The 27,844-nt window shown below is 33.3% G+C and overlaps 1 protein-coding gene across 3 annotated transcripts in view; it reads left to right on the top strand.

The window, feature by feature from the left end:
* Nucleotides 1-27,844, top strand: part of TENM3 (teneurin transmembrane protein 3) — a 1,586,501-nt gene that overhangs the window by 72,699 nt on the left and 1,485,958 nt on the right. The gene's annotated exons all lie outside the window — the stretch shown is intronic.

Below are 27,844 nucleotides of genomic sequence, written 5' to 3'. Positions count from 1 at the left end.
AAGACATATAAAAAAGGATTGTGTAATGAGCATTACATTGCTGCTCACATGCCAGGGTAAAGCTTTTCATGTACACAGAAATTTATTGACATCCATGGGTATCATATTGCTGATTCCTTTGCTACTTTCAGATTTGTTTAGAAATGCAAGACAAGAAATGTGTGCTTTTTGTCACTCTAGTTACAATGTTAAATAACTGGTTTCACATATTATTGACATTTTGTAGAGCTCCTTGATTTTATATTGGTATAGGGGGAAAAAAGAATTATTTTTCATGTTTGGAAATATCAGATAAGTAAAGCTTGTCTTTTGATATAAGTAAACTGTTTTGCTCAGTGGGAGCACAAAATGGATTCCTAATACAAGTAATCTAATCTTCTTAATTGTGGCAAGTAGGTGAAAACATCCAACTATATTCGTCATTGTGAATGAGATTAATTTATAAATGCTTATGGCACATCAAGCAGATTGCAAGGCTCTGTAGAAATGCATTAGAAAACACACTTGGTAGCTGTTTATGTGCCATGCTTGAACTGTTGCACAGTGGGCCATACAGATGGATCATTGTGAAAGAGATTGTACTGTATATTATGAATGTGTATTTTTTTTTAACCCTCAGAATCCTTGTCTTGAATATGCATACTTTTTGATTTCTAATTATGATTACAGATAAGAGTTTGGCTGGAAGTTACTAACTTGAGATTATCCCCAATTTCTGGTATGAGTGACAATGAGCAGGGTTCCATGTTCCAGGAATAGGGACAACTTAAAAGAACTGATTTTAACAAACTCAGAGAGAGCCTTAGCAAAATTTGATGGATAAAAATCATAAAGGGGGAAAAAAAGTCAAGAAGCATAGGAAACACTGAAAAATATGATCATAAAACCTTAGTCTGATACAATACCACTGAAAAAGAAAATCAAGAAATCCAAGAAGAAATCAGCATAGTTACACAAAGTTCTCTCTGATAAACTGATAGGAAAAAAAAGGATAAGTACAATAAATGGAAAGAGGGACACATAACTAAGGGAGAATATCAGCAGATAGCGAGAACATGCAACGATGAAGTCAGGAAAGCCAAGGCTCAGAAAGAAACTATAGCCCAACCTACCAAAAACATAACTCTAAAAGACAGAGTAGAAATAAAAATTAAAACAAGCAACAAAATGATAAGAGAACACTTGTCTGACTTTGATGTATATAAATCATGGATGGATTACATGCCAGAGTTCTGAAGGAGCTTGCAGTTGTTATCTCAGAACCATTGTACTATACCTTTAAAAAATCTTGGAGCACCGGAGAGCTATCAGAGGATTGGGAAAGATGGGATTCCCATCTTCAAAAAAAAGGAAAGAAAAAAAGCAAAACAGACCCAGGAAACTACAAACCAATCAGCCTATCATTAATACCTAGGAAGATACCATAAAAAATAATAAAAAAATTATCTGTGAATATCTAGAAACAAAGTTAAAAATAGTAGCCAGCATGGGTTTGTTAAAAACAGATCGTGCCAAACCAATCTTTCTTTGACAAAGTGACTAAATTAGTAGACCAACAAAATGCTGTGGATATAGTATATTTAGACTTTAGTAAGGCATTTGACAAATGCCTTACTTAAGCTAGAAAAATGTGGGAAAGACAACATCACCACCAGATGAATTTGTAACTGTCTGACAAACCATACTCAATGAGTAATCTTAATGGTACTACCTCTACATGGAGGAAAGTAAGCAGTGGGTTACAACAAGGTTCCATCTTAGGCCCAGTACTCTTCAATGTCTTCATAAATGACTTAGATGACAGAATAGAAGGAGAAACTCATCAAATTTGCAGATGACACTAAATTGGCAGGAATAGCCAACACCAGAAGACAAGTTCAGCATCCAAAAAGATCTTGAGAGATTTGAACAATGGGCTCTATCCAACAAAATGAAATTTTAATGTGGAGAAAAGCAAGATTTTACATCTAGGCAGGAATAATCAAAAATACAAGTACAGATTAGGTGAAACCTGGCTAAAAATCAGTAACTGTGAGAGAGACCTTGGATTCCTCTTAAACATGAGTCAGCAGCGTGAGGCCAAAAAAGCTAATACATCCTTAGTTGTATAAACAGAGGCATTGAATCAAAATCACATGAAGAATTAGTACCCCTTTATAAAGCCTTAGTAAAGCCACACCTGAAATATTGTATCCAGTTTTGATCACCACATTACCAAAAAAAAACACACAAAAAAAAAACCAGCAACTAAGATGATTAAAGTCTGGAGATTAAAACATATGGAAAGTGCTTGTAGGATTTGGCTAGTCTGGGTACCCTTTTTTTGAACTATTACCATCTGGCAGATGTTACAGGATAATAAAAACAAGGGCAAATAGGTTGAAAAACAGAGGAGGAGCTATTCCCAGAGGAGTAGCTGTATTGAATTCTACTGTGGAGTGCAATATTAATGTGATATCAGGGGTTTTCAATTCAATTGTATAGAATGTGAAGGATGTGTGTTTGTGGTTTTTTTTTAAAAAAAAGCAAAACTTTTTTATTTTTTATATTCAAACAACCAAACACTACACAATCATTTATCATGCATCATTTTATCCCACCCAACCCTGCCTCCCCAATTCCCCCCCCTCCGACTTCCCAGACCAAAAACAGGATATAGCATTTAACAAACATAAGCTAAAATATGCTAGCTATTACAGAATTCAAAGCTCTCTCACACTTGTTAACTCCCCTTTTAAAAATTATACTTCAACCTTTCTTTTATAAATTCTCTTATCACATTTCACATTTGTAAAAAAAAAAACCATAATCTTATTTTAAACATTTTAAAATCTCTTAATACATTAGCAGAACATTTTCCAAAATATAAGTTTCAAAATTTTCAAAAAGTTATCCATTAAATTTTAAGTTATCCACCTTTAGACTTCAATACTTTAAAGCTACCATAAAATTCAGAAGTTATCCAACTTTAATTAAGTCTTTTAACATCATGAGACAATCTCCAGAATATGACCAGTCTTTCTTTCTTTCTATATTTTTACCTTTAAACTTCAATACTTTAAAACTACCATAAAATTCAAAAGTTATCCAACTTTAATTAACTCTTTTAACTTAATGAGACAATCTCCAAAATATGACTAGTCTTTCTTTCTATATTTTTCTCCCCAGTCCTTCTTCAATAATACTTTCTTCTTCAGCATTTCTCCTCCCCCTGCTCCAACTTTAATTAAATCTTTTAACATCATGAGACAATCTCCAAAATATAACCAGTCTTTCTTTCTTTCTTTCTTTCTTTCTTTCTTTCTTTCTTTCTTTCTTTCTTTCTTTCTTTCTTTCTTTCTTTCTTTCTTTCTTTCTTTCTTTCTTTCTGTATTTTTTCCAGTCCTTCTTCAATAATACTTTTTTCTTCAGCATTACTCCTCCCCCTGCTTTTATTTTCAAAAATTTTGGGGTTTGAGATTTATTTATTTTATTTTATTTTATTAGATTTCTATGCCGCCCTACTCCCGAAGGACTCAGGGCGGTGCACAGCCAAACAATAAAAACACATACATACAAAATTTAAAAATAGAATAAAATCAAATTAAATAATTTTGGCCCTGACAAATTTAAAACCCCAAACTTTTAAAACCAATTTAAAATTGAATATATAAAATACTAAAAGATATTTAAAATTTTAAAAATCTCTTATAAAAGAGGGGGAAAATTAGGCCAGGCCGGCCTGGTGAAATAGTAAGGTCTTTAAGGCGCGGCGGAAGGTGCGCAGATCTGGGATCCTCCGTATCTCTGGGGGGAGCTCATTCCAGATAGTAGGTGCCCCCACAGAGAAGGCTCTCCCCCTGGGGGCCACCAGTTGGCATTGTTTGGCTGACGGCACCCGGAGGAGCCCCTCTCTATGGGAGCGTACCGGCCGGTGGGAGGCTATTGGTGGTAGTAGGCGGTCCCGCAAGTACCCAGGTCCTAAGCCATGGAGATTGTAGTTGGTATGTCTTAGGAATTTGTTCTCTTCTTGGGGTTGTTACCTTTAATCTGAAGCCCCCATTTCGACTCTTCCTGCATTTGTAATCCATCAATTCGTCCCTTATATATTGATTCTGTCTGTACAGTCAAAACTTGTCAAAATATTTATCAATCTGCAGTAAAGAGTCTTCTTACTGTTTCTCAGTTAATTGAATGGAAGCCTCCTCCAGAACCTGTGATTTTGGTATAATAACCTCCATTTTAGCCCCAACAATGTCTCTTTTGTCCTCCAAAGGCACATCCTGATTAATTTCATCCTCTTTTCCAGGCAGCAAGTCATTATTATTCCCCAATTTAAAATCTTGAATAGTTCTTTTAATTATCTGTCTTATCTCAGCAGTAAAAGATTTTAAAAAGTCTTTTAAGTCCTTTGCAGTTACTACTTGTAAGTTTGCTGACTCATATAATCCATCTTTAATTTCAGCCATTTTTCAATTGTCTCTTTATATTTGTATTAATTCGGCTATCAGGTCATTAACTCAAATTATTTCCAGGCAAGTTAGGAATGTAAATTAGTTAAAATCAATACCACAGTCTTTTCCATTCCACTTCCACTTTAAATCTTTTTCTTAAGTAACCCGATAGCTTTAACAATGTTACTGTTGTTAACAAGGACTTTCACTTATAAGTGAAGGCACCATCTTTCCCTTTTTAAACGGAGTTAACATACAATACTTGCATTTTTAGTGTCCTGGATTAACTCTGCCAGCATTCAAAATCCAAAATCCAAATTCTTTATAATCTTTCTAGTTGCTTTGCTGGTGTGGTCGCGACGCTTTGGTCTGCTTATTTTTAAGCAGACTCGTCCCGGCTCTGGAGCTTTGAAGGGCTTTCAGGGAGCTCTCACCCTGCAAGCCCCAGGCTTAAAATTAAAAAAGCCTGGGGATCTAGGGGAACTCTACCCAGACCCTTCTGCTCTTCTCTCCCCCTTTTCCCTCGGGGAGAGTTTTAAAGCCGCTAGACAGCTGATTTTCACTGTTCTAGCGACTATACGGAGTGGTGGGGCTGGAGCTCCTAAAAGGAGCTCCATCGGTGTTTCGCGGAACCACTGGAAGTCCGTTTGTGTTTTATTTTTATAGTTATAATGTACATTGAAGTTGGTATTTAATTTCGTTGTATGAGGTGCAATGACAATAAAGTAAACAAATAAACTACAGAAAAGATGGACTGGGGATTAAATTAAAGAGAAATTTCCTAAAAGTGAGGACAATTTAAGCAGTGGAATAGCTTGCATTCTGAAGTTGTGGGTGCTTCATCACTGGACGTTTTTAAGAAAAAACTGAACAGTGATTTGTCTGAAATGGTATAGGGTCTCCTGCTTGAGCAGGGAACTGGACTAGAAGACCTTCAAGGTCCCTTCCATCTCTATTCTGATTGATTGAAATATGTTACAGTTGGCACACAATTCAAAGATGTGCAAAGGCTCTCCTAGCTATAGCTGCCATCTACTCTTAGCCTGAATCCTGACCGAAAGGATTGCTATAATGTGTTTCATGCAGAATTTTTGAAGCTGCAGTATAACTACTTTTTCCTCTAGAAAGGGAAGCTTGGAAACTGGATAAAAATTATCCAGGCTGGTTGAATTGAGAAGGAAGTGCGTCACTACCTTCTTAAAAGCTGGCAGAACCACCACTGCCCTGATTTTGCATGGACTCAATCACATATCCCCTGTCAGGTAGCTTGACCAGCCAGGAGTAGCATGGATATAATATAGAGGTAACAAAATAATGGCAGTAAGAAACCTTCCTTGGACTCAACAGAATCAAACACGCCTGATAAATAACTTTGAAGATAACTCTACTGGCTCTGTTTCAAGGCTGGTGTCCACTGCAGGTTGAACCTAAATGACTTTGCTGTCATGTATCTAGCATATTCCTTACAGCAATCCTATAGGTAAACCTTGGAAATATCCCCTCCAAGGACAGTTTGGGTTACCCAAAATAGGGCATCTGGATGATTTTCTATGAATACAATAAAAGGGAAGAAATAATTATTTTTTCCTATCCTTACTCTCATGAATTAGGTTCTGATAGCAATTCTAGCCCATGTTCAGTCAGGTTTGCTTCTTGTCATCCAGCAGAGTTTGGTAAAAACATAATAATTTGGAAAAGTATATTACAATAGAAAGAAATAAAAATAGCTGAAATTTGTGATTGTAAACCAGCAAAGTCTAATATATCTAAATCAATGAAATTTAGTTATCGCTGTATGTCATAATTTAATTATACAACATAATGTTCCAGTGCTAATCCATATATACAAATTAAAGATTACTGGTCTTGTTTGTTTTACATTACTATTTTATCACATAAAAATATGTATAGTAAGATATCTATCTTTCTAGTTGAAATGCTAAGACATTCTGGCAATGTTTCCAGATTCATTAATTTATGCATTTATATTGTGATTTTAAATTGTTTGGTAATGACAGTGTTATTAGTCTTTATAGCCTTTAGCCTGCCATATGCTATTTTTACTCCCCCCACATTAGAGATCTATTTCTTGCTTAATTTAGGAACAGGTTTTAAGTAAGTGTTAATTGTTACAATGTGTATCGAAATGTGTTTAACATATGGCAATACATTGTTGCAAGCAGATTGAACTTTTAACATAGATTGGTTTTCTATCCATATTTGTGTGCATTTTTCCTGTTAAAACTGATTTTTTATTTACTATAGTGGTGTGCAAAAATGGTTTATCTTTGGTCACTGAAGACCACATTTTTGGGTCTATTAGTCTCTATACTGTTGTAAAAGGGAAAATTGTTTAGGGTCATCTATATGTAGAAAATTGAAATCTTTATGGAAGGAATTTTTTTTTCAATCAGACAAGGTTTGAGGTAAGGTTTTAATAAGACAAGAATGCACCCATTCATACTTTTAGCAGTTTCAAACAATGGGAAACTATGCAGTGAATGTCTATCAATTCGCATATAGCCATAGAATCTCAAATTTCTAAATATGGTTGTATATTAAAACATAATAACTTAGGTTTTCAAATTAAAATGACTTTTAAATTGTTGCATCTATGTGTTGAACTCACTCATATTATGGGGCATAAAAAACTTTTAAGTATAGTCTTATTCTGTTATTTATGAATCATTACCTTATAACAGTAGTGGGACAAGTGAATCCCATAGATGATGATGATAAACTATTCAGAGTATTCATTTTTATAAGAATCAGGTATGACAGGTAGTTGATATGGAATCAGACTAAGTACAGCCTATTTGAGAAGCATTTATGATACCTGTAGCTCAGATCACAAACTCCTTGCGAATTTATAACTTAATCTCCCAATAAATTCATAAATTCAACACAATATGATCTCAGCAATATTTCACATAATTATGCAATGAAAAAATAAATAATAATTGTAATAGATTAATTTCTATAAGAATTCCTAAAAATATCTGGATTGAAATTTGTGGTATATTAATCATAAAAAAGCAATAATATCATAAACAAAAATTAAAGATAAAATATGTTATTGTTGTTTTATTGGAAATAGCTGAAGAAATGTGGAAAGTGAAAGGCAATAGGGAGAGGAGATTTGGCAACTAAAATTCTGATTACCAGTGGAAAGCAAGAAACAAGGAGTCATACATTAATAAGAACCCCAAAGCAATTGAAGGGTACATTGGAAGAAAAATCCAGTCTGGTTCCAAGCCAGGAGAAAAACGCTGGAAATAAAATGGAGGCTTACTACAAGGAAAGAAGGTCGCTATTTGGTTTCCAGAAACTTCAGTGACAGCAGCATGTTTCTGGGGTTGCTGATAAAATGGCTGAGAGAGTGGATGAATTTTTATAGGCTTCTGGGGTTTGGTGATTGAGATGCTCCCAGGGGTTGTGTAATGTAATGAGCCTTGTGTCTTTTACTATTTCAAAGGTGGTGGGTTATTATGCCCTAAAGGTCCTGTCCTGAGAATTTGGGTGGCAGGATATCTTAATCCCATCAGCTCCAGCCTTCAGTGGGGGCTGTGGTTGAAGGCATTTTGTTTCTGAATATATTAGCTCAGTCTTTCTGAATGGATACAAAATCTGCATTCCTAAAGGTCAGTCTCTTCAAGCTTCCTAGTTTGAAACTGTTTTCCTATGGCAGGAAGACTGGGGACACTTTCTGCCTTTGTTAAGATTTTTCTCCATTTCTCCCTTGAGGAAATATAATATTCTGCCTCTTTTAATATTAATATTCCCCAAAATATTTCATTCTCTGGGGGGTGGGGGGATAGGAGCTTCCCACAAGTACAATTTAATGAGAAGAACATTTTTAAATGAAGATGACAAACACATAATAGAGACAGAAAATGTGAAAATGTGGAATGAATATACATAAAATACTCGTATGTGTATTTCATACTCCTAAAATATGTATAGAGTTCTAAATCAATGATATTTGTGAAGTTTTGATTATGGGAATAGATACATAGATACAGATATTTTGATTATGGGAATAGATACATAGATACAGATATTTTGGAAAATGAATTTAAATTGATCTTAGAAAATATTGTTAAGAACAAAACTGCAGAAAATACTATTTAAAAATGAAAAACTTCACATGTCTAGAACTTAAAATCTTTTCACGTGAAAGAAGAGCAAATCTGATCAGTATTTTAAAAACTAAGATTATATCAACAAGTAATGAAAATCTATTATCAATAATTAGAAAAGTAGAAGTAGCAATGTACTTTATCTTCCTAAACACAAGAAGATGATGATCTTAGTCCTAAAATAAAAATCCACTGTTATTGGAACTAAAGCTTGTAATAGATCTAGACAAAATATTAATGTACAGAGATATACTGAAAGGAAAACTACATATTGTGAGGACCATATTTTTCCTACTTATAATATATAGCTTTGAAAGTTGAATCATCCAAAAGGCTGAATAAAAGAAAAAAATGATACAGTTGAATTATAGTGCTGGAGAAAATTGCTAAGAATAATTTGGGCCACTAGAAAACTACCAATTCAATACTAAATGTGAAACTGACGGACAGTCCTGTGAACTGATATAAGTCAGATTGAAGAAAAATGGAAGCTACAGAATGACTGAACTGAAAAGAAAGTAAATTTCTCTGGTAAGATGAAATATTGTTACAGTACTTTAGAAACAAGATATTATTTTGGCATTAATTTCCAGTGGTTTCAATGTCATTTCAATCCATTCAATGAAAGGATTGTCATTTTATAGTTTTAATTCAGCCAGAATTTCCAGAAATCTTTGATATAATACCATATAATGTTATCAATAAAAACTCCATCTTTTCTTAATTTAAAAAACCAAAAAATTATATTAGACCAGCCCCACAGCGGGTTTTATATATCCAAAATTAGAGAATTTTAGGCCAATGAAAATGCTAGGTTATTTTTTACTGTTTCTTTCTTACAATTAATAGCTTTTATAAACAGTTGCATTTAAATTTTTTTAAAGTAAATAAATAATTGTACTATTAACTGCTTCAAATACAACATTTAGCACAGTTATAGTATTAAACATCTCTGTTAGGAAGAAGCCAGAACTCTTACATTATTTTACATTTAAATATAAGATTCATGAAACCTGTGGTTCTTCAAATGCATGTATGCTCAATCAAAGTAATCATTGGCAAGATAAAGTAATAATTCTACTTAAAATTATAGAACAGTTTTCCTATGCTGATAATACATATTTAAAACTTAAAATGTGATCTTGGAAACTCTTATTATATGAAAAAAAATATTATTGGACATTCAGTTTCAGTCATATAGATCTTACGTAGATAATTGTCTGAAAGTTTTACTTACAGTAACTAGATATTCAAAAGTGAACCCAAATGTACTGATTTGGGTTCAATTTACTGTATATAGTTTTGAATATTTTAAAATAGTTTATTGTCTTCTGCATCAATTTAGATAGTGCTGAACTCAACGTAATAGTGAGATAGTGCAAGAATTAATCAACACCTACAGTGCTTGTCTGTTCTTGTTTTGGAAAAATCAAATACTGTACTATATTACCATGCAGAAAAAAATGTGTATTTCTTGGTATTCTTTCAAACGTTTCACACAGCTGTGATAGTTACTTGTATTTTGAAAATCAGTCAGATTTAAACCATGTCAAATTATAGAGATGTTATTTGATAGTAGTTGGTTGATAATGTTATGGAATTAATATCACCAGAGAGACAACGTCTCTTCTAGATATTCAAATACATATGAAAATGGAACAAAAATATTAATCACTGCATTTTTGTATGTCAAAAAAATCTATATGTAGATAGAAGCCTTCCTTGAATGTAGTTTTTGAGGCATTCTGTTTGTACATATAACATACTCACAAATAATTTCAAATATATATTGATAACACTTCTGTAATAATTTTATGATTGGAAAATTTGCTTCCCAGAACAAATGATAATCACAAGAACAGCTGAAAAACCATGTACTTTGGAAGAGGGACAGGCAATTTGGATAAGACAAGCATCAATTACAATAGAAAAAATCAGTTGACATCAAATCTTTCTTCTAAAATTGTCCTTTCAATTTGTTTCATATACTGTATATTATTGTTTCTAGTATGATTATAGTATATAAAACAGTACAATGAAACTGAGTACTAGTGTCAAATTTTCACACTTCATCTTGTAATGTAAACATCTGAATAAATGCATAGGGTTCTGATAAAATGAGCTGTGCTGTCCCCTGATTCCATCTGCTAGGGCTATGAAAGCATGGACAAATTATCCAATTACTAAGCATGCTGCTTCAGGCAATACAAAAAACCTGCTGATTAATCAAATTTTTATTATTTTTCCCCTTCCATATTGGTCCTTTCAACAATAAATGACAATGGACCTACAGTGTTTCCAGCAAGTATAATGTAATTAATAATGAGATAATTATAAAAACAGTATATATACAGACACATGACAAAGATTTATTTTAAGGCCATCTTTACTCCCATGTATTATCTTAACTTTTCAGTGGAAATGATATACAGTAGAATTACAGGTGGAAATTTGATAACTTCTACTTACAGATAAATGGCTCCTAATATAATTTCCTTTAAAACCACATTTGTGCACATGAATTCCATGTCAACAGCTTTTTCTTACAATGGTGGTGGATTTGCTTTTATTATATAGCTAATTATATGGCCTAAAATGTGGAAATATTCCTGTTCTCATGTTGCCTTTTTTTGGTGGTGTTATATTGTGTTCATTAATTATATTAGTGGAGAGCAGAAATTACAAGTTTTATTATGGCTTGGAAGACAAGAAAAAGGAAAAGTTCTAAGCATTATTTTTTTTAAAAAAATCTCTGGTTTGGAATATATACCATTGATTTGAAAATTTAAGGATTTTACCTCATATTTAAACTGAATTAAAATTGCTTTTTTAAAATCTTAATCCTGTTGTATCATTATTCCAATATTTTTATTCTAACATGTATGTTTTGGATACAGTGTTTTCATACATTGTTTTCCTCAAGGTATGATGTGGTAATCCACATCCATAAAATAAGGGGTTTTTCAAGCCTTCTCTCCCAACTGAAAAAAGAAAAAAGACTATTTAGATCAATCATTCATACATTTTTGGAGCACGAATTATGTTAGGACATTTTGCAAAATTTTGTCAGTTTATTTTCTTTTTTACTTATTTGAGTATCTTCTTTGCTCTAAGCAATTTCCTTCAAATGGGTAGTCCTTGCTTAATGACCACAAATGGCGCTGGAATCTTGGTCATTGAGTAAAGTGATTTTTGAGAGATATCACACAATTACCCATGTGACTGCTTCACTCAACAATGCCAGCATGCCTAGTTGTGGTAGTTAAGTGGCTTGAGTCCTGGTAAGGTGCAGTGCCTTTGGGCTAGAAGGGTGGGGAAATCCTGGGAGGCTGTCTTCAGGGGCTGAAAATCCTCCCTGTCAAAATCCAAGCACAGACTGCACCAGGCCTCCAAGGACCTCTCCATTGCTCTGACACACTTCTGTTCTTATCTTACTACACCGCCTCTTGGCTCAGAAGCTGGAAATCCTGCTCCCTCAAAAGATTGGTTGAAAGAGCTACCTGCCAGAGGATGTCATCTCCCTTCCATACATGAAAGGGAGCTACTTGTACGGGATGCAAAAATAGAGCTTAAACCCTGATGTTTCTGCACCCTGCAGGGGGATGTCAGTTCTCTGTGAACAGAAGAGAACTCCTTTCACAGGGTACATGAATTGACCTTAAATAATCAGGATCTAAGCTTTCTTTATGCACCTCATGGAAGAATGTCAGCTATCTGTGCATTGAAGGGAAATTCTGTAGAGGAGTGCAGGAACAAAGTTCAGATTTTCAGGATCTGAGCCCCATTTCTTCATCTCACAAAGCTCTTCTTGGCAGGCAGCTCTTCTTGGCAGGCAGCTCTTTTGGCCAGCCTCAAAAGGCTGGCTGTCTGTCTGTCTGTCTGTCTGTCTGTCTGTCTGTCTGTCTGTCTGTCTATCATCTATCTATCTATCTATCTATCTATCTATCTATCTATCTATCTATCAAATGTGGCATACTTAATACACCTTCCTCTTCCTGTTTTACCCACAATAGCAACCCAATTCCAACCGAAACCCAACATGTTTTTTTTTAGAATAGAATTTTTATTTATGGTCATTGATCAAAATTAAAGACAGAAACATATTAAAATAAAAATAAAGTAAAAATAAAAGGTAAAATGTTGCAATTGATTGTGGCTCATTAATGGACAAGTCCTGCCTAATTTTGTAGACTTACTACCACAATTGGGACCAGAATATCTGTTAAGAAAAATGGTTGTTAAGTGAATTGTACATGATTTTACAACCCTTTTGCCATGGTTGCTAAGAAAATCACTTCAGTTTAAATATCATATGGTCATTAAGCAAATCCAGCTGCCTCCATTGACCTTGCTTGTCGGAATCTGGGTTGATAATTTCTAAGCAGTCCTCTGAATATTCTGTTCTCCTTTGTTACCTAAACCTGTAACAAACCTTTTACAACCATTTAGCCACAAAAGTGAATTACTGCAAAGCACTTTACATGTGTCTGCCTTTGAAGATCACCCAGAGACTTCAACTGGTCAGAAAATGACAGCGTACACAGTATTGGGCCTCTTAGGTTTACCCATATAGCTCCTTTGATGAGAGAGATGCACTGATTTACAGTTTTATTCTGGGTGCAATTTAAAGTGCTGGTTATTCCCTTTAAAGCCCTATATGGCACAGGCACAGGCTATCTGCAGGACCACCTTTCCCTAAGGACACAAACTATCAGGTAAGATAGGCTGGGCACACTCCTGGTTCCTTCCTTGCAAATATTGTCATCTAATAGGAGCTAGGAAGCATACCTTCTCCATCCTGTAAAGAAGAGTTTGAAAGAATTGTCTGAAAGATGGGCAATTAGATAAATGTTTTAAATCAATCAATCAATATGTACTCTTCTGGTCAGCTACAGTTACTATCAGTTGTTACTTGGTTTTGGACTTTCTAAGAATGGGCTGTGATTGGAGAAGGAGGAGGTAGCTGGTTGTAACTCTCAGCATTTCTGCTAAGCATTCCTGCTGAACTGCTTCCCTTTTCATCTTGTCCGCTGTTGTTTGCTGAAATACAAGCCTTTTCCTTCTTCCCATCAGTTCTCTCCTAAGCTGACTTATGCTCCACTACCCCGGCTGAATTTCTTCTTTTTTGTTCTCAAATCTTCCTCAAGTATACCTAGAAACCCACACTCTGGTGCTCTCGGAGCTTGCCTTTGATAATTGGAAACCAGGTGTTATCCAGGACTCTTATATTTCTTCAGGTCCCAGGGGAAAAAAGAAAGTAATGCAGGCTATTACAGGATTTTCCTTCCACAGCCTAATGGGAATATTTGAAATTTTAAGGGAAAAAACCCCCCATGACTTCTTACAATATGGCTGATGTGAATGGCATCTAAAACTTTAAAATACTTATACCAGAAGGAAACTGGGAAGATTTGCTTCCTACCACACCTGCTAGCTTCATAAAATGGTTCATAGGATTTGAAGTGAATCTGTCTTTTTTATGTGCAGACTGCTAGACCCACCTACCATTTTTATTTCCTAAAAATTAGTATGAGGATTTATGGGATTCTTTGAAATAAAGCAGATGCTAGAGACTGAAACTCTGTTTGCAGCATGCCAGCTTCACATTGTTTTTAATTAAAAGAGTAAAAGAAAATTAAACCTGGCATCATGGGAGATATCTGCAGGAATACTGATGTTCATGGGCATCATGCTGTCTACCTAAGCATATTTACTTATGGTGCTCATGTGGTGTTATTTTTTTTCTGTTCCTACTTATTTTTTGCTAGAATTTTAGCTATCATTTATAAGACCCAATGTACTTGACTGGTTTTTCATATTATAAAAGGTGCTCAGACTGGAAGCAAACAATATCAGAATATGTTTATTGTTCATAGTATGGAATTATCACACTATAATACATGATAAATGGAGGTGATTTCTGGTATGAAGGCAGTACACATGATTAAAAAAAACTATGTATACATGGAAACCCTGTCTTGCTGGTATGATTCAACAACCAACCAAAAATTGTTCGTGAGAATAGGAATTTATTGCATCGTAAAACAAGCAAATATAATTTTGACAATTACACTGCCTTTTTTTGAAGAAAATATCATTATACCTTGTTTGCAAAATGAAGTGAATATAACCTTGGATCATATAGAAAAAGCTGGTCTATTATAAAATTCTATATGAAACAGCTGTTTTCCTTCTAAGTATATAATATAATCCTTCCTGGAAACATTTAAATGCTTATTCATTCAGATCTCGTTTCTGCATTTCAGGATATTGCATGTCTGCTGTTATTAGGTAGCTTTGTAACAGTAATTCTCCCTTCCAGTATCTCTTCACTTCAGTTCCTTTCACTGATATTGGTTACTGAATCAGCACTTCTTATGAATGACCTTTTTGAGATTGTTGCAAAATTAATAAACATACACCCTTCAGAGGTATAAATGTATTGTAGATTTTTTAATGTATCTCATCAGCAGTACCTTAAATCTTAACTTTGAATTATATAAACATGCAATATGTATTTAAAAAGTCCTTCACTTTGTCTGAAAAATTAATTAATACTTTTATTAATTTGGTCATTTTAGAATTTCATTCTTTGTAATTTTATGTAATTTAATTTGTAATTTTTGAGCATTTCCCATTTCTGTGGAATATTTTTTGTTAAAGTACAAAAGATATGTAGACTGTGCTAAGAACAAGCTAGAATCATTTAGTTTATATACAATAATCAATTAATTAAAACTTTATGATACATCCACACTTCATTTGGCCATGCCACAAGGCAATTGATCCACAATGGATGTCCAGAGTGCTGAAATTTTTTTTTTTAAAAAAAGTGTTTACCTATAGTTAATGTCACTTGTTGGAATCAAACAGAAAGAGAGCCACCAAATGAGCACCCCATAAATTAGCTCCATAAATACTGTAACAGACATCCTTGCTCACATTTTTCAGTTAATTTATGAGAAAGTTTGAAGTTGCTTCAAAAGTTTGTTGCAACAACTACAATATGTAAAAACCAGTGGAGCCATCTAAGGCAAAGAAAGAAGGAAAATATGTTTCTTTAAAAATGTCCAGAATATATAGTTTGGATATTGTACAGTATGCCAGAGACATTTTGATGCATCATTTTGCCAAGGGATGAAATCTCAGATAAAGTGAGTAACTGAAACATAGATTCTGTATTCCATTTTATATTTTCTTGTTCTATTCAGTGCATTGATAGTAATGTCTTGTCAAATGAAAAGTTGATTTAAATATCCAGATAAGTAAAATAGATCATAGAAATGTAGTAAAAGCACAGTCTGAATACGCTATATGGTATATAGAAAATGTTTAAAGCATGGTAAAGAAACATTGCAATAAAACAAATGGAAAGAAGAATGCTATTTATTAGATACATAGTAAGTAGCATAAACAAAATAAACAGCAAGTAGCATAAACAAATAAAAAAGTATCAACCCGCTCCCCATTAAGTACATATAACTTATGAATTTAAAAAAAATGAAATATAACAAAAGTTCATTTAAAGGAAAATTATAAAATTCTTTGTTTTTGTTTTAATTCAGATATAAAACTTTATAATAATAATAGATCAAGAGACCAAAATATTCTCAGATCGCTCAGCAAAACCTGGGCACTTCACAAACCATGCTGCAAAGGATTGGCTTCAAACAGGATTCAGGTTTATTCGTTCGCCAGGTTTGGCGCAGACAAAACTGAGTTCAAATGACGATAACACAAAGTCGGCGTTGGGATCTATCGCAACCCACTGCCATTTAAATAGCAGCGCCTCTTAGCTAGCCAATCTGCTATGCTTCCGGGTTTACAGCCTCGCACTTGTGCAGACAGTTTCGTCACCCGAATGCCTGCATGTAATATGACCCGAACGGCCCCTAGCCCAGCCGCGGGGTGACTGTCCGCCTACCGAACTGCTAGCACCCCCCTTCACCGTGAACTTGTCGTTTTCGCTCCCCCTTGCAGCCCATAATCACATCTTCCAGAGTGCGTCTGGTTTTGCTTGGTGGGTTTGTTGCCTTGAGGGTTTCCCCGGTGTGGCGAGCGGGGAACGGCTTGACAAATATTAATAAATAGTTAAGAACTAAGCATTAGAAAATATGAGGCTTGTACTATAAAGCATGTAACTAGTAAAAGAAACTTGTAGCAGATTAGAAGGGAAAGTCCAGTTAGAATAATTCAGAGAATGAAGCTATCCAATCTATCATTTTGAATGAAAGCTACAAGCTAGTTGCAGGAATGAAATAGCACGTGCCTAAATATTTAGTTTATCTATAAAATTCTCAAAGATCTTGACAATTTGTTTTAACTGTACTAATAGGATTAAAAATGTATAATTAAAACTGACTACATAGCTATTAATATTGATTACTTTTTGTTCCCTATGTTCTTTAACTGCCCTCTCCTATTTAGGTTTCTATATCATAATTAAGACTACTAAAGTGTCTATTTCAGGTTGCTTCCTTTTTTAGTATTATTGTAAGTTAGGCTGACTTATGATGTTTTATTGGTACTATGGATGTTGTTAATTTTAACAATTCCCCACTCCACAAAAAAGGAAATAATTACATAGTTTAATAACATTGAAATAAAAATAAATATAATATTGAATTAACTGACAATATATAGCAAAACAAATACTAATTTTCAGAATGATAACAGTAAAATTACTTCCTTACTGTGATCTAATTTAAGAGAGAAAGGGCTATTCTGTTTTACGTTCAGTAAATAGTCTTCAACTCTGTTTGAATATGTTAACTATGTATAATCACATTAATTAATGAACCAATATATTAATGTCAGCATATTTGTAGCAGCACGCAATGTGTAGTTTTATACTATGTAGCTCTGTTAATACAGATATGGGAATATATGTCATAATACGGAAAGGATTGTTCCAAAATATGTGAGTTTATGCAGTATTTGGAAAAATACTAGAATGAAGAGCTCTGAGAAAACCTAGCAAAAGTTCTGACAAAAACAGTTTCCTTGTGAACTGAAGGAGGCAGCAAAGGTGGAGAAAATACCAGGAAGTAAGAGAAAAGCTCCTCATTAATATAATGCAACCAATGTTTTTTTGTAGGATTTCTTTTTCTTTCTTCTACTAGGATAGAGACTCGCTATATTGCTTCAGATATTCTAGAACAAGAATGACTGAAATCAGGAAATGGAATGAATGAAAAGCACTTGTCTCGTTATTTCTCAGATTTCTATATCACCTTTTCATTCAGGAGTTCAAGATAGCACACATGCTATCCATGCTTTTCCAAAACATCTATGTGAGTGGGCTGAGCTGAAGTTATTCAGTGAACTGGTAATTAGCTGGTCTACAATCTGGATAACCTTGTGCCAGTCTAGCTGCATAACCATTGCACCAGACTGCTTCTCAACTTTGAGATATACTATATATGTCTTTTCACTATACAAAGAGACAATTATAGGTAAATTGTGCATTTTAGGACATTAGGCACATGTATGTATTCATGAATGCATGCATGCATGTATGTATATGTGTAGTGAAAATCTGTCAGGTATGCAGGATCAAGTCCACATAAAGATCCAATAAAACTGATTGCCATTCATGCCTGCCTATGCACAGGATCTGTATCAATTAACAGCACTGTTTGGACTTAGATAAGGGTCAGTGGAATTCAAGGGGATTGGATTGAGTCATAGCTGTGTAGGGATTCTAGGCTGATCCATACCCAGGTTCTACTACCCCCTCTGCTATATAATCTTGTATTATATCTAAGGATATCCAAGTTGAGATTTCATTCAGCTTGAAGATTATTTTTCTGTTTTTAAATGTAATACACTTCACTGGGTTTTGTGATATTCAGATTGTAAGAATGTGGAAAAGCAAACTCCTGGACTGAAATGGGTTTTAAATGCCACTAAATAGACTAAGAACTAAGAACAGTTTTACTTCCTGACACTATTTTTTGTGATTGCTTGGTTCTCTTGATTAATTTATATTTTTTTAAAAAAAGTATTTATTACCAGATAGCACATTACATTTCTACTGGTTAGGGCACCAGGAGACCAAGAGTTTTAGTCTCACCTTAGGCATGAAAGTCAGCTGGATGACTTTGGACCAATCCAGATCAACCCACCTCATAGTTATTGTTATGGGGAAAGTAGGAAGAAGGAGTTGGTCATTTCTTTGAGTTATTTATAAAGATGAGATAAAAATAAATGAAATACATTATAGTTATGTAGATAAAACACTTGCATATACATACATACATACATACATACATACATACATACATACATACATCAGGGATGAAATGCTCCTGGTTTGGACTAGCTCGGGTGAGTAGGTAGTGATGGCCGCAGGCAGTTCGGAGAACTGGTAGCAAAAATCCCTGCCCCCGCCCTCCATGCCCAGCTGAGCCACGTGATCATCAGAGCCTTTTTTTCCTTTTAAATGGCTCTGATGATCCCAGCTGAGTTGCCTGCTAATCAGGCAACTCAGCTTGGATTGTCAGACCCATTTAAAAGAAAAAAAAAGGTTCTTTTTTTCTCTCCCCCCCCCTCCCCAGCCTCCAGCTTGCTTACCTTAGCTGCTGGTCGCAATGCCTGCCTTGCTTCTCTTGCTGTAATACATGCAATCCATTGCATCAGCAAGCAACTGAATCTCCCTGCCTGCAATCAATCTCATCGGTGAACAGCTCTATCTGCAACTTTAAGACTTGTGGACTTCAACTCCCAGCTTTGCTGGCTGAGGAATTCTGGGAGTTGAAGTCCACAAGTCGTAAAGTTGCCAAGGTTGGAGACCGCTGTTCTATTGGGTAAGGTTTTTTCCCCTTTGGGAGCTTTAAAAAAAATAGTTAATTGGGGTTTTTTTTAGTTGTTCTTTTTTTAGACTTAGCCATTTAAAGTTTAGGAAGTTTTAAATTTAGCTGCTTTTATATAAAAATAAAATAAAATAATATTTGTGCAGCTTTCTGAGATTTAGTGTGTTTCTGTAGTGTTTCACTCTTAACTACACAAACACACAAAATCTCACAAAGCTGTATGTGGAATTTTGTGTGTGTAAAGTGTGAAAGTTGGTTTTTTGGGCTTTTTGTGGCTGTGTGAGGTTTCTGCTTGTTGCGGGGCCATTTTGGGTCTAGCACAGCTGCTTTTATATTGTGGGTGAGCCAGTTGTGTTGTGTTGTGTTTTGTAGGTTAAAAAAGGGCAAAGAAGTGACATTGACTTGGCCACGACCACCCAGTCACCTTACCACCAAGCCCCACCCACTAATTAAGCCACGCCCACAACCGGTAGCAAAAAAATTTAGATTTCACCCCTGATACACACACACACACACACACACACACACACACACACACACACACACTGAATTGTTCATCTTGCATTAAAATAAAAATATTTTAGAACTGGAATACAGTTTAATAAGATTGCTTATCACATCAGTTTACTGATTTGACTCTAAATACATGAGACTTCAGCACTATGAAATATTTTGTCACAAAATATGCTGTTATGGAGTTTTTCATTGACAGAAAAACAGTAATTAAATCTATTATTCTCCAGAGAAAGCTGAGTGTATGATGTGCATAATCTTTTTATTGTACTTGGAATAAAGAAAAGAGGTTTTTAAAAAAGATTAGGGACTGAATTATGAGAAAATGGAATTACTGAGAACATCAGCTTCTGTGCGATAGATGATAGTTGTGAAGGTAGGTTTGAGAGGCTCTATACATAGCTCACTTTCAGTTGAAATCTTATTATCTTAAGCAGATGATCCTATGTTTCTGCTAAATCAGAGCTTATTCTGACATAGTGTAGTTGCAGTTATATTTGCTGCCTCAATTGTTCTCTTTGTTGCATTAATTTAACAAATAAGTAATAAGCCTGTACAAACGCATGTTTCCACTTGCATCATTATTGTCCAAATTGGTCTTTGATGGTGCCCCAATCAAAGCAATAATGTTAAAGTAGTTACAACAACCCATAGCTTATCTTTTGAATATTCAGTCAGTAAAATTATATTTCATGTAAAAGGAAACGTAGTTGCTGAAAAATGATGTGAATACTACTCTTGTTAAATACTTTTTAATAAGATCATAATGCTGGGAGATGAACTTCATTTCTTCAGGAAAAATAGAAGACTCTTGTTTGATTTCTCAGACTGTGGCAGGTTTCTCTAATCTGGTATCTTCCAGATATTTTGGAATATAGTTCTGACATGAAAATTTATCCTGACATGAAATATTAGAATATGTAGTATTAGCACAATTAAAAGGCTGAGATAGATATTCCATGTGATTCTTTTGCCCCAATATATTTAATGTTGACATAATGTGCATTGTTTCATAGTGTTTCCTGTATTAAATTATTTTAATAATAGCTACATAATTCAATTCAAAATACATATTTTAAAATATAATACTTTTACAGGAATCAACAAAAATCTCAGTTTCTGCCTGACTTCAACTATAAAGATATAGTTGAAGACAATGTTAGTATGTAAAAATGAATTGGAGAATATATCTGAAGTCATTTAGAAATGATGCTTTTATTTTTAAAGAAGTTTCCCCAAATATTTTAGAATATGCTGGAAAACAAGCTAGTGAACCAGCTTACTTCATTATCACGTCATATTTATTGTCACTTGGTAGTTTGTCTAACTATTCAGGATTTTTATACAAGTTAAGAATAAAATATTTTAATTGTTAATATTCAAACTTTTTTCTAAGTTTCTGTTTGCTAAATTTTTAACTTTAAATGTTGTGATTTAACATTATCATACTGAAGTAATAAAATGGACATTCTGCAAGTCAGCTGTAATATAAGATTGGTTTAAAATTAGGCTGAACAACAGCCTAATCCTGAGTTACAGGATTCTCAAGAATATGTTCTAATGATAATGAACAAACTCATGTTGAAAAATGATGTATGATTTTTTTCTAATGAAGATTATTAAAATGTATGTACATTTGTTAATTTTGTAAACATTTTTCCTTCCAATATTTATTCAATTTTATAATACATTTATCAAAATCAACATATTCCCCTTTCTTGTTTTCATATTTCTTGTTTAGGAAAGAAATATTAAATGCATTTCTGATAGCATTTAAGATTAAAACAAAATTCTAAAAGAAAAGGGAATCTGCATTACAGGTGTTATATGATGTGCATATTTTGAAGAAAAAAATAATTAATTCTTCCATTAGCCAAACTGTTTGCTGACCTTAAATATTCATGAAGTGCAATAGTCTTACAACAAATCAAATTTAATTAAATGATGCATTTTCACCACTTATAAAAGGTTTATTAAATGTTTATTTGCTCATGCAAATTAAAGCATTAGAGTAAAAATCCACATGAAACTTGGCACTACCAGAAATAAAATTGAAAGATTTTTCAGCTCAGTGCAATACCTTGCCATGTTTAAACTGCTCAGCTTGTCATCTAGCATCTCTAATGAAACTGGGGAGGAGGCTGTTTATTTGCATAATAGGACATAATTTGCTGTGGTGAGGTTTTAATTATTTATAGCTGTCTGAAATATTTAAAATGGCATCACTAAGGAGCATGAAATGCTGCATAATGCCTTCATTTCAGATTTCCTGCCGTTTCCTTTATGGGTCAAGCATTTTATTTCTAATTAGTGTACCAGGCTACTGGCTGAAAAAACATAAGGAAAATGAACTAGTTTTGGTCTGTTTGCAATCTGAGAAGTTACAGGCTGCCAAGAGTAAGAAAGGAAATGTGTGCTGTTTTGCTCTAAGATAAAACTGCTTAAATAAATTCTTCAGCAATACACAAGTCAAATAAATAAATAAATAAATCAAAGATTGAAAATGTGCTTACATGGGATTGACTGAAATACTTTTCTGTGTACTGTTTTAAGACAGTCTTATTTTTTAAAATAAGTTCCTTTTCTCTTTGCCTTTTTAAGAGAACCAGCATGTTAAAAGTGAAAATACATGTTCTGTCATCATGGACAGGTTCTCTTGGCTGATAAAAATATAAGAAAACAAGTGTATCAAATTCACATTCTGCACTTTTGATTAATTTTAATGTATCATATTCCAACACTGTGTCATTATACTTCCCTACCATCAACAATAGAATGCAACATTACTGTTAGAAAAGTTTTGCATCTGAGCGATGCCTACAGGTAGTGGGTTGAAGGCAACATATCAGCAGGGATAACTGGAGTTTGCACTATCATAGCCATAACTGTAATCCCCTTTGGCCTTTTCTGCCTTCCCTCTTTGCCCACACATAATCTTCATACATAACCTTTCTCGCACATAAATTAATGGGAAAGACTAACAACTGAGACACACACAGAGAGAAGACAGAATTAACTCTTCCACCTTTGTGAGCTGATGCTGAGACAAATAATTATTTAGCAGGCTGGAGACAGAGTGATTTGATGTGGAATTGTGAAATTCAGTGGTGACAACAGGAGGAGGTGTATAGGCTTTTATGATTTGCACACTGTTCTTAAACTGTATGCAAGCTGCAGATTCAATTTCAATGCAATTCAATTCTTTTTCTCAATTCTTTAATCAGAATTTATGCATACATAAAATACAACAATAAAATGGATTCTGCATCATAGTTTTCTAATAAGTATATGCATTTGTCTGAGCCTGGCAGGATTACCATACTATAGAAAGGTATATTTCCCTTCTATGTACAGTATATTATCTTCAGGATATTTTCAGTCAGAAAATGATGGGTGTAAAAGTCATTTTGGTGTCGCAAGAAATTTGCTATAAGAAGCTGGTATCATATAAAAAATGCATTAAGAACACATGCTTTGTAGCTAGGAAATTGTTAAATCTGCCTTCTCACACTGCTAAAGGGAAGGCATTATAATGGACTTGGAAAAGGCCCAGTGATAAAAAGGTAGATAAGAAATTTAAATATAATTTGCAGTGTATTTTTTTCTAACAAACTGAACCTTATGGTTTAGCTAACTCACTGTTTAAATAACTTCTCTTCATCTAAACTTAGGAAGTACTTGGTATAGTAAAAAAAATGCAGTAAATTTATACTAATTTCTATAGTTTTATGGTTGCTAGAATAAGCCTCATGTATTTGTTATTAGATTATTAAATTTAAATGCTGTCCATCTCCATGTCTATATCATGACTTCTGGTCTAGAAAAGCTCAAGTCTCAATGTCTCATTGGACACTTATCTTAGAGTGTTAAATACAGCTAGTGAAAATTCAGTCTGTATATTCCAAGCTATACTTTTGAGATTGTTAATACTTTGCATTGTTGATAATTGATAGCCAGTTGGTTTTCCTTGCAACGATACATTAGAACCATAATAGTTTCCTTAGGCCTCTGAAAATCAATGATAAAATGGCATAATATGTTTAGAAGAGAATTTACAGCCAGTTTTGCTTGTACAGATCAAATTCCTGAAAGCTTCTTATAAGCAATTTATGTAGATGTTCAGTAGAAACAGGACTAATTGCAGATTGAGTGTTTTTCTAGTTTAAATACAAATACATGTAAATTATATAAATAAAACTTCAGAAAGAGCTCAAGAAAATATTTCCTATACTCTTCCAACATGACTGGGATAAGTTTCTGTTGTATTGTATGACAATGAAAAAGTTCACTGTTATAATTTGTAAATACTGGCTAAATAATATAAAAAGTAGTTTTATTGATAAGAAAATAGAATTGTCCAAAAAGAGGAGGTATATATCAAGAAAGAAAGAGAGTTGAGTATTTATTACTGAAATAAACTGAAGTTTATATTTAAATTTTTAATTCCAAATTTAAGTCCTCATCTTAATTTTTTTAGGAAGACAGTTGTAAAAGAGTGCTGTGAAAGATCTCGGTTTAACAGTGATTAAAATATCAGAAAGGAAGTTTGAAACCCAAGTAAACTATTTCACATTTTTCTCAAGAAATGGCTGTGTTTGTCAATCCAAACAAATATAATTTGAATCTTAACAGAACTTTATTTATTTTTGGTAGTTATTTTGCAAAGTTATAACTTAAAATTTAAAATTTTATTTTATCCTTTTTATTTTATCCAGGTTATTCTGAAGATTTATGAAACAAATAGGTAATTAAAACATATAAGAAGTTATCTTATAGGCAGAGGCAGTTGTTGAATATTCATGCTCTAATATTGTAAGAATGAGAAACGAACAGTTGCTATAATAGGAAATATGTGTAATACTGTACTATATCACATGAGAATGATATATTGCCTAAATATAATTTTGTTTAAATTTCATTTTTCATATTTCATATATAGAAATCATGAACACTCATTTCTTTTCTGCTGCTTTTCAATAGACACAAAAATTCACCTTCTTTCTTTTTTCTTTCTTTTTTTTCTAAGACATACATTATCAATAGAATATATTGATGGAGAAGTGATATACAGTGTATACTATGGCTCTCTCTCCTCTGCTCCTAAGGAGCAGATCGCTCAGAACTACTTTTTGATTTGGTTTTAGGTTTTTCTGGGAGGGGGGGATCGTCAATGGACTTAGAGAAATGATAAGCAAACTGGTAAAAATAATGTTTCAGAATGCCACCGAAAGTGTTGATACAAGCTGTACAAATGTATGCATGGGCACTTTAGAATTTCCGTTTACAGCTAGAAGAATAATTGTTGCTAGTTGTAATGCAGAGGTATAAATAAATGTGTCAAAACAAGGAAGAGAATAAGCAACCTGGGGAATATTATAACAAAATTTAAAAAAAATTAAAAGTGCTCCTTTAAAGCAGACAGATTTATAAGAGATCCTAAGCTTTTAGATGAAGGAATTCAGGTTCAGGGGATTAACCATTAAATATACTGCAGTTGCCAGTGCTATCAAGAATTGAAAACTAAACAAAATACAAAATGTATTGTACACAAAATTACTTTGTGTAATTTAATAGTCATATAATGTTTAAATGAAATTATGAATGTTTAAATTGCAATACTAAATTCTAAGAACAATTTTACCCTGGCCAATTATGCCCTTTTTATTACTATTTGGATACAAACAGAACATATGATTATTATCCGCACATCTTTATAACTGTGGCACAAAGTTGCCTTACCATTGTTAAAAGGCATGTTCTCATGATATTGCCTTCATTTTATCACTAATCCATTGCAGAGACTGCCTACATTTGTCTTCTATTTTAAAATAATTTTTTTTTCCTTCCTGATATTTGGTATTTTCTGTAAGAATGTCATCATTGATAATGTAATTGATCTGGGATCTTTCCAGCTTCTGTTGACTACTTTAGCCAGGTGTGAACACAAAACATCTATACCACTTCTGGGATCTTCATCCCATTGTTATCTTCTCTTTTCAGATAAATCATTCTTTGTCTGATTTTATCATACATGTATGTATGATAAAATCAGAATTTATTGAAGTCTTTTGCCTGAGAAGTAAAAGTTAAAAATTATATGAAAATAAAAATAGATTATAATGATTGTTTTTTTTGCAATTTTGCAGCAGATATTAGTTGATCCAGGGCATACTGTTTATTGAATCAAATTATTAAATAATGGTATTATTATTTAAATTATAATCAGCTATATGTTTGGTTAAAATTTGTGCCTCTTACTTTTATACCTATTGAATTGTCAGCATAATGATTCATTTATAAATGTTTCTATTATATTTTATCATTAAAAACAATCCTTAAAAAATTGCAAATGCTATTAAAGCATTGCTTGAATTGCTCTTGTTATTGTGAAGTTTTCTTTCCATAAGATACTATAACTAATATATATAACCACCTTCCCCATGTAATAGAATTGCAGTCTTTAAACATTTCATGTGTAATGATCAGTAGCTGTTGCTTTATCTGTCCTTGATATTGTCAGAAGAGACAATTGTATGTTCTTTTACTTTTCCTTGTGATAAGCTGAAAACATATAATTAGTCATCTGATGAGTATGCTCAATTTAATGGGATAATTAATGGATCAACCCCTGAAAATGTAGAATAATAATTCAAAAGCAACTTGTCCTAAGTAGGTAACAGAATTTATGTTTTGAAAAAAGTTATGATAATTAATAACACTGAATTTCTAAAGTATGAAAATACATTAAAATGTGACTATGAATGGTAGCATAGATTTTATAGATTATAGGTTACACTTGGAGCATGCCAATCTCAATCAGCCATTTTGAAAGTAGCGTGAAAGCAGTTTGAACAAGGAATGACCTGAAAAACTCAATGGACAACTGAAGAAAATCCCTTAATTCTCTATACATGTACTGTATACCTCAACTGAAAAATGCCAGACTATATCATATGCTTAGTGATTTGTAGCACTATCTGAAGTAGTGTTATATATCATTTAGCACGTGATATAGTCTGACTTTTTCCATTTGAGGCACACATGATTAGAAGTACAATGACAGTCTTCTTTCTGTCAGGAAGAAAAAATTGCTGTATAATTAAAATGCCTTTATTATTATTTAATGAACCTACAAGATAGAATAAATGTTAAAACCAGTAAATTAATTTATTTAAAATCAATATTTCTTAAAAATATTGTTTATAAATTTAAAATTACAGCCTTAAAATAGAAAAAGCAACAGTTCATTTTTTATGGTAAATTTCAGTAAAAGAAAGAAAATTGTTCTTGCTATTTTCCAGGTTTGGAATCCCTTATACAGAGAACGTTTTAGAGTGGCATGGAATGGATAGTAATTTACTTTGCTTCAAAAGGAAGACTTGCAAGAATGCTGGAAGGCTTCTTTCATTACACACTTTTTTTATTGGTGGTAGTAGGATAGGGTTATCAACAACGTCAGTACTGTTGAAACTACCTACAGGCATAACAGCCCTTACAAAATTAGCAAACGAAAAGATTTTTGTCCCCAGTACTAACAAGCACATGTTCCACTAAAAGTCAAGATAAAGTCAGTTGAATACTATTTCAATTCATCGTTGAATTGAAATAGTAAATTGGAGTTGATTGTTCACTTTCAAGACTTTTTTTAAAACTTGCCTTGATTTTTTAAGATATTTTCTTAAGATCAAGTTGAGAAAGAACACTGCTTGAAAGTAAGGATATGTAGAGTACAGTATAACTACTTTATTTTTCATTCATTTCTAGTTTTGTAGAGTAGATGGTGTGATAATTGTTTTAATTTTTAAATAAGAAACAGACATGGAAAAGGAGTAGTAATGGAACACATTTTTTCTCTAAGTTACACCAAGTTACCAGGGGATCTTCCATAAAGTTAGATTTTAAGAAACCCTGATACTATCAGCAAGTATCTAAGGTCCTTGCTGAA

This window comes from Pantherophis guttatus, chromosome 8 (genome assembly GCF_059756535.1).
Source record: "Pantherophis guttatus breed Tessera chromosome 8, ASM5975653v1, whole genome shotgun sequence".
NCBI classification, from domain to species: domain Eukaryota; kingdom Metazoa; phylum Chordata; class Lepidosauria; order Squamata; family Colubridae; genus Pantherophis; species Pantherophis guttatus.
This window is presented reverse-complemented; position numbering and strand designations above follow the sequence as displayed.